At 60.2% G+C, this 8,863-nt stretch overlaps 1 pseudogene; it reads right to left on the reverse strand.

The window, feature by feature from the left end:
- Window positions 1-3,004: 3,004 nt before the first annotated feature.
- Window positions 3,005-8,444, reverse strand: LOC142254700 (phospholipase A2, minor isoenzyme-like; annotated as a pseudogene).
- Window positions 8,445-8,863: the final 419 nt, after the last annotated feature.

Below are 8,863 nucleotides of genomic sequence, written 5' to 3' on the forward strand. Positions count from 1 at the left end.
ATGGTAAAATAGCTGCTGGGAAACCGCTGCTAAGGACAAGCAACAAGCAGAAGAGAACACAAGGAATGGGCATTAGACCAGTGGAAATCTGTGCTTTGCTCTGATGAGTCCAAATTTGAGGATCTTTGCATCCAACCACCGTGTCTTTGTAGAAAAGGTGAACGGATGGACTCTACATGGCTGGTTCCCACCGTGAAGCATGGAGGAGGAGGTGTGATGGTGTGGGGGGGGCTTTGCTGGTGACACTGTTGGGGATTTATTCAGAATTGAAGGCATACAGAACCAGCATGGCTACCACAGCATCTTGCAGCGGCGTGCTATTCCATACGGTTTGTGTTTAGTTGGACCATCGTTTATTTTTCAATAGGACAATGACCCCAAACATCCCTCCAGGCTGTGTAAGGGCTATGTGACTAAGAAGGAGAGTGATGGGGGCTAACGCCAGGTGACCTGGCCTCCACAGTCACCAGACCTGAACCCAATCGAGATGGTTTGGGGTGAACTGGACCGCAGAGTGAAGGCAAAAGGCCAACAAGTGCTAAGCATCTCTGGGAACTCCTTCAAGACTGTTGGAAAACCATTTCCGGTGACTACCTCTTGAAGGTCATCAAGAGAATGCCAAGAGTGTGCAAAGCAGTAATCAAAGCAAAAGGCGGCGACTGTGAAGAACCTAGAATATAAGGCAGATTTTCAGTTGTTTCACACTGTTTCATTCCACGTGTTAATTCATAGTTTGATGCCTTCAATGTGAATCCACAATTTTAGAGTCATGAAAATAAAGAAAACTCTTTGAATGAGAAGGTGTGTCCAAACTTTTGGTCTGTACTGTTAGATTTGGACGAGACAATGCAAATCAATGCGTGTGAGAAAACGTGGGACAGATACGTAGCATCCGTGTTGCGTCCATTTTTACACACGTCACCGTTCTGTAGCAGAGGACGCTGTGATTGTGAGCTAGCTGCTGAGAATGCGCCTGTCACACGGATGAGGGGCGAGGAAATCGCACCCTGCACCGCACGACATGAGGAAAGCAGTCAGCTCACTCGCCCCATCCTCCGGGGTGAGAATGCGCCTGTCACACGGAGGAGGGGCGAGAAAATCACACCCCTGCACCGCACGACATGAGGAAAGCAGTCAGCTCACTCGCCCCATCCTCCGGGGTGAGAATGCGCCTGTCACACGGATGAGGGGCGAGGAAATCGCACCCTGCACCGCACGACATGAGGAAAGCAGTCAGCTCACTCGCCCCATCCTCCAGGGTGAGAATGCGCCTGTCACACGGAGGAAGGGCGAGGAAATCGCACCCTGCACCGCACGACATGAGGAAAGCAGTCAGCTCACTCGCCCCATCCTCCGGGGTGAGAATGCGCCTGTCACACGGATGAGGGGCGAGGAAATCGCACCCTGCACCGCACGACATGAGGAAAGCAGTCAGCTCACTCGCCCCATCCTCCGGGGTGAGAATGCGCCTGTCACACGGATGAGGGGCGAGGAAATCGCACCCTGCACCGCACGACATGAGGAAAGCAGTCAGCTCACTCGCCCCATCCTCCGGTGGGTGAGAATGCGCCTGTCACACGGATGAGGGGCGATGGAAATCGCACCCCTGCACCGCACGACATGAGGAAAGCAGTCAGCTCACTCGCCCCATCCTCCGGGGTGAGAATGCGCCTGTCACACGGAGGAGGGGCGAGGAAATCGCACCCTGCACCGCACGACATGAGGAAAGCAATCAGCTCACTCGCCCCATCCTCCGGGGTGAGAATGCGCCTGTCACACGGAGGAGGGGCGAGGAAATCGCACCCTGCACCGCACGACATGAGGAAAGCAGTCAGCTCACTCGCCCCATCCTCCGGGGTGAGAATGCGCCTGTCACACGGATGAGGGGCGAGGAAATCGCACCCTGCACCGCACGACATGAGGAAAGCAGTCAGCTCACACTCGCCCCCATCCTCCGGGGTGAGAATGCGCCTGTCACACGGATGAGGGGCGAGGAAATCGCACCCTGCACCGCACGACATGAGGAAAGCAGTTCAGCTCACTCGCCCCATCCTCCGGGGTGAGAATGCGCCTGTCACACGGATGAGGGGCGAGGGAAATCGCACCCTGCACCGCACGACATGAGGAAAGCAGTCAGCTCACTCGCCCCATCCCTCCGGTGGTGAGAATGCACCTGTCACACGGAGGAGGGGCGAGGAATCGCACCCTGCACCGCACGACATGAGGAAAGCAGTCAGCTCACTCGCCCCATCCTCCGGGGTGAGAATGCGCCTGTCACAACGGATGAGAGGCGAGGAAATCGCACCCTGCACCGCACGACATGAGGAAAGCAGTCAGCTCACTCGCCCCATCCTCCGGGGTGAGAATGCGCCTGTCACACGGATGAGGGGCGAGGAAATCGCACCCTGCACCGCACGACATGAGGAAAGCAGTCAGCTCACTCGCCCCATCCTCCGGGGTGAGAATGCGCCTGTCACACGGATGAGGGGCGAGGAAATCGCACCCTGCACCGCACGACATGAGGAAAGCAGTCAGCTCACTCGCCCCATCCTCCGGGGTGAGAATCGCAGCTAATATTATTATTATTTTGTTTTTCTTGCTCGTGTGACTCCTGCCGTCCGCAGAGGCTCAGGATACATTTTCGGCAACCCCTGTGTGGCTGGCAGCGATCTCATGTTCACCCATAGAGGAGATCACACACCATAGGATCGTTATATATGTGATCACTGGGCCCCTCACTGATCAGTACCCCCGGACCCCCGCCTCCTCTATACCACAGCTGTGCCTTTCCACTGTATGTGGGGGTCCGATTCGGCCGTGCGATGTGTATCCCGTGGATTAGTGATAACGATCATCTGTGGATCAATTCCTTTAATAAACTGGATCACTGTGGATCTCTGGGATCAGGTGCTATAGACATGTTCCCCTTAGTGTCAGGACCTCCCACAGACGTGGCGCCCCCCAGAGGACACATTATCACACGGACTGTAAATGAAGACTGGACCGAATTTATTATTTGAGCATCATTGTGTTTTTTGGTAATTGACATGTAAAGTTTCATGCAGATGAATGTGTTTGCCCCGAGCCCCTCACTTCTGCATAGGGACTCGATGCTGCTGCGGATACCTGTGGGGACACGTGTATGATCGCTGGGCATTGTGCACAGACCCCAAATGCAGAAGTGAGCACCGCCGAACAACCCCTTTAAGTAAAGGCGCCTCATTCCTCCAGGTCGCGGCTCAGTCCTCCGGGTCGCAACTCTCATATCCACAGCGCGGACCTTCCCACGTCTTGCCCCTTTCCATCCTTTCCCGTCTTCTTCCGTCTTCGCCATCTCTTCTTCCGGCTCTTGGCGGTGGGACGTTCTGTGGGGGTCCGGTTCTGGCTCCACTCTGATAGGGCAGTCAGGTTGGGGTGTGTTTCTGGGCAGGTGGCGTGGGGGCCCAAGCACATGTCCTTTTTGTTATAGAAGAAGTGTCTCCTCTTCGGCTTGGCTTTGGTCAGACATTCTGCAAATTGCTTGTCGCACTCGCACGCCATTGCGGCCCGCACAGCGCGGAGGAGTGACACTGCGTGTGTGACGTGCCGCACGAGAAGTGATAGAAGTGCCACTTTATCTTGCTGTGGCACTGCAGGTCGATGCGGGAGTAGCGGTAACAGCAGTCGTGGAGGAGGCAGCAGCGGTCCACGTCATCCACCGCCGCGCCTGCCCCTCCCGTGCCGCAGTAACAGCCGTACAGGTTGATGGCCAGCAGCGGCACCTTCAGCCGGTCTCTGTAACACCACAGGGTCACCACCAGATCCAACACTCCACGCCTGTGACGAGCCGGGGCGCCGGTGCCACCGGCCATTGTCCGGTACTGGAGGTAACACGCGTACACCAAGATGAAGAGCACCAGCTTGTACATGTCCGACCGTCGGGCCGAGCCGCACCAAGCTGTGGAGACAGGGATAGGGTCATTATTGGACAATTTCAGAATTATTCTTTTAATGCAAAAAAAGCACAAAACCTCATGAAACGTCCGCGAGTCCGAATTACAGATCAGCGCGTAACGGGGACCCCAAATGGGTGTCAAAAATATTGATTTACTGAGCGAAGACCTAGAAAATTAGCGGCTGGATGAACCCAGAATGGTGGACGAGACCCGCCGAGGTCGGGGAAATATCGGGTAAAAGGCAGAACACGCAGGGTCTCCTGCAGGGGAGGGCAACGAAGGGTCAAAAAACGCCAGGGTCTCCTGCAGGGGAGCAACGAAGGGTCAAAAAACGCCAGGGTCTCCTGCAGGGGGGCAACGAAGGGTCAGAAAACGCCAGGGTCTCCTGCAGGGGATCAATGAAGGGACAAAAAACGCCAGGGTCTCCTGCAGGGGGCAACGAAGGGTCAAAAACACCAGGGTCTCCTGCAGGGGAGCAACGAAGGGTCAAATAACGCCAGGGTCTCCTGCAGGGGGAGCAACGAAGGGTCAAATAACGCCAGGGTCTCCTGCAGGGGAGCAACGAAGGTCAAAAACACCAGGGTCTCCTGCAGGGGGCAACGAAGGGTCAAATAACGCCAGGGTCTCCTGCAGGGGGCAACGAAGGGTCAAAGTGGAAAAAGGGCTGTTGAGTTTTGCTCCTCATTACACTGAGCACGTGTCTGATGAGGAACAACATAAAGGGTCTGGCTGCAGCATCCGTCACAAGGGCGAGCGCATCTGCGCAGGAGCTGCCCTAATTCTCAGGCTTTGTTACTTTTGGTTTCTCTTCATTCTGCAAGCACTATATGTGCTGGAGCTTTAATTCCCTCCCCTCCTAGCATGCACTGCATAAGCTATTTTCCACTGCCAAGCTTCCTCTGAACCGAAAGTTCACCCTCGTCGTCGTTATGCCTACATGCAATGTGCCAAATTGGAGTGCACTTCCTGCAGAGGGCTGGCTGAGCCCCCCCCCCCCTCCACTTCCTGCAGAGTCTGTCTGAGCCCCCCCCCCTCCACTTCCTGCAGAGGCTGGCTGAGCCCCCCCCCCCACTTCCTGCAGAGTCTGGCTGAGCCCCCCCCCCCTCCACTTCCTGCAGAGGCTGGCTGAGCCCCCCCCCCTCCACTTCCTGCAGAGGCTGGCTGAGCCCCCCCCCCTCCACTTCCTGCAGAGGCTGGCTGAGCCCCCCCCCCTCCACTTCCTGCAGAGGCTGGCTGAGCCCCCCCCCCCCCAAAAACTTCCTGCAGAGGCTGGCTGAGCCCCCCCCCTCCACTTCCTGCAGAGGCTGGCTGAGCCCCCCCCCCCCACTTCCTGCAGAGTCTGGCTGAGCCCCCCCCCCCTCCACTTCCTGCAGAGTCTGGCTGAGCCCCCCCCCTCCACTTCCTGCAGAGGCTGGCTGAGCCCCCCCCCCCCACTTCCCTGCAGAGTCTGGCTGAGCCCCCCCCCCCCTCCACTTCCTGCAGAGGCTGGCTGAGCCCCCCCCCCCTCCACTTCCTGCAGAGGCTGGCTGAGCCCCCCCCCCTCCACTTCCTGCAGAGGCTGGCTGAGCCCCCCCCCCCCCCACTTCCTGCAGAGGCTGGCTGAGCCCCCCCCCTCCACTTCCTGCAGAGGCTGGCTGAGCCCCCCCCCTCCACTTCCTGCAGAGGCTGGCTGAGCCCCCCCCCCCCAAAAACTTCCTGCAGAGGCTGGCTGAGCCCCCCCCCCACCCTCCACTTCCTGCAGAGGCTGGCTGAGCCCCCCACCCCCCTCCACTTCCTGCAGAGGCTGGCTGAGCCCCCCCCCCCCTCCACTTCCTGCAGAGTCTGGCTGAGCCCCCCCCCCCTCCACTTCCTGCAGAGTCTGTCTGAGCCCCCCCCCCTCCACTTCCTGCAGAGGCTGGCTGAGCCCCCCCCTCCACTTCCTGCAGAGGCTGGCTGAGCCCCCCCCCCCTCCACTTCCTGCAGAGTCTGTCTGAGCCCCCCCCCCCCCTCCACTTCCTGCAGAGGCTGGCTGAGCCCCCCCTCCACTTCCTGCAGAGGCTGGCTGAGCCCCCACCCCCCTCCACTTCCTGCAGAGTCTGGCTGAGCCCCCCCCCCTCCACTTCCTGCAGAGTCTGGCTGAGTCCCCCCCCCTCCACTTCCTGCAGAGTCTGGCTGAGGCCCCCCCCCCCCCCTCCACTTCCTGCAGAGTCTGGCTGAGGCCCCCCCCCCCTCCACTTCCTGCAGAGTCTGGCTGAGCCCCCCCCCCTCCACTTCCTGCAGAGTCTGGCTGAGCCCCCCCCCCCTCCACTTCCTGCAGAGTCTGGCTGAGCCCCCCCCTCCACTTCCTGCAGAGTCTGTCTGAGCCCCCCCCCCCTCCACTTCCTGCAGAGGCTGGCTGAGCCCCCCTCCACTTCCTGCAGAGGCTGGCTGAGCCCCCCCCCACTTCCTGCAGAGGCTGGCTGAGCCCCCCCCTCCACTTCCTGCAAAGGCTGGCTGAGCCCCCCTCCACTTCCTGCAGAGGCTGGCTGAGCCCCCCCCCCCCCCTCCACTTCCTGCAGAGGCTGGCTGAGCCCCCCCCCACCTCCACTTCCTGCAGAGGCTGGCTGAGCGCCCCCCCCCACCTCCACTTCCTGCAGAGGCTGGCTGAGCGCCCCCCTCCACTTCCTGCAGAGTCTGGGTGAGCCCCCCCCCTCCACTTCCTGCAGAGGCTGGCTGAGCCCCCCACCCCCCTCCACTTCCTGCAGAGGCTGGCTGAGCCCCCACCCCCCTCCACTTCCTGCAGAGGCTGGCTGAGCCCCCACCCCCCCTCCACTTCCTGCAGAGGCTGGCTGAGCCCCCACCCCCCTCCACTTCCTGCAGAGGCTGGCTGAGCCCCCCCCCTCCACTTCCTGCAGAGGCTGGCTGAGCCCCCCCCCCCTCCACTTCCTGCAGAGGCTGGCTCTTCCTGCAGAGTCTGGGTGAGCCCCCCCGCCCTCCACTTCCTGCAGAGGCTGGCTGAGCCCCCCCCTCCACTTCCTGCAGAGGCTGGCTGAGCCCCCCCCCTCCACTTCCTGCAGAGGCTGGCTGAGCCCCCCCCCCCTCCACTTCCTGCAGAGGCTGGCTCTTCCTGCAGAGTCTGGGTGAGCCCCCCCGCCTCCACTTCCTGCAGAGGCTGGCTGAGCCCCCACCCCCCTCCACTTCCTGCAGAGGCTGGCTGAGCCCCCCCCCCCCTCCACTCCCTGCAGAGTCTGGCTGAGTCCCCCCCCCCTCCACTTCCTGCAGAGTCTGGCTGAGCCCCCCCCCCCCTCCACTTCCTGCAGAGTCTGTCTGAGCCCCCCCCCCCCTCCACTTCCTGCAGAGGCTGGCTCTTCCTGCAGAGGCTGGCTGAGCCCCCCCCCCCACCTCCACTTCCTGCAGAGGCTGGCTGAGCGCCCCCCCCACCTCCACTTCCTGCAGAGGCTGGCTGAGCCCCCCCCCCCTCCACTTCCTGCAGAGTCTGGGTGAGCCCCCCTCCACTTCCTGCAGAGTCTGGCTGAGCCCCCCCCCCCTCCACTTCCTGCAGAGGCTGGCTGAGCCCCCCCCCCCCACCTCCACTTCCTGCAGAGGCTGGCTGAGCCCCCCCCCCCTCCACTTCCTGCAGAGGCTGGCTGAGCCCCCCCCCCCCCCCTCCACTTCCTGCAGAGGCTGGCTGAGCCCCCCCCCCCCTCCACTTCCTGCAGAGGCTGGCTGAGCCCCCCCACCTCCACTTCCTGCAGAGGCTGGCTGAGTCCCCCCACCCCCCCCTTTCCTGTAATCCGTCTACATTGGTCACAGCAGTGGTTGGCTCGTTTCACATATATGCACTTTGATTTAGATTTGTCCGTCAGTCCAGGGTGACTGTAACCTAACCAACTGGATGCTCCGGCCCGTTCCTCGCCGCGCTCAGCTGTCCCTGCGCCCACATTATATATAATAGCCCCGCACCTACGTTTCTCTGGTGGTCGCTGCTCTCGGTTGAGGCTCCCCTCGTCTTTGCTCTCGGTTGAGGCTCCCCTCGTCTTTGCTCTCGGTTGAGGCTCCCCTCGTCTTTGCTCTCGGTTGAGGCTCCCCTCGTCTTTGCTCTCGGTTGAGGCTCCCCTCGTCTTTGCTCTCGGTTGAGGCTCCCCTCGTCTTTGCTCTCGGTTGAGGCTCCCCTCGTCTTTGCTCTCGGTTGAGGCTCCCCTCGTCTTTGCTCTCGGTTGAGGCTCCCCTCGTCTTTGCTCTCGGTTGAGGCTCCCCTCGTCTTTGCTCTCGGTTGAGGCTCCCCCTCGTCTGTGCTGTGTGGCGCTCTCTGCCCCGCTGTAGTCGATGTGCTGGGAGGTAGCCGCGTCCTCACACCTTTTAACTCTTCCTACTCTGTGAACCTTGTGCAGAAATGAAAGCCGCAGGATCCGATCACAGTCGGGCTGGTTGTGACTCTTCGGTCTGTGTCGCCCCCTCACTAGTCTCGTGTCTGGAGGAGTCCGGGTTGATACCGCAGGTTTGGGGGGGGGGCTTATTATTCTTTAGTTGCTGTAGTCCTTACATGAAGGGGTTACTCCGGAGCTCGCGGTCTCTTGTGTGATCCAGGGCGTCACTAAATATAACACATTTGGGTTTATTCTACCCATCAATTATATCCTCCTTGGCCGAGGTTCATGGACAGAAGGGAGTCAATGTCTTTGAGCTTCACAAAAAGATGTAAGAAGCACCACGTACGCCCGGCTGAATTGAGCGTGCATGTGTATGGGGGAATGGCTGACTGATGTATGCGGTGTCTGGCTGCACTGAGCGTGCATGTGTATGGGGGAATGGCTGACTGATGTATGCGGTGTCTGGCTGCACTGAGCGTGCATGTGTATGGGGGAATGGCTGACTGTGTGATGTATGCAGTGTACGCCCGGCTACACTGAGCATGCATGTGTATGGGGGAATGGCTGACTGTGTGATGTATTCAGTGTACGCCCGGCTAC

Source organism: Anomaloglossus baeobatrachus, chromosome 10, assembly GCF_048569485.1.
Source record: "Anomaloglossus baeobatrachus isolate aAnoBae1 chromosome 10, aAnoBae1.hap1, whole genome shotgun sequence".
Taxonomy (NCBI): Eukaryota; Metazoa; Chordata; class Amphibia; order Anura; family Aromobatidae; genus Anomaloglossus; species Anomaloglossus baeobatrachus.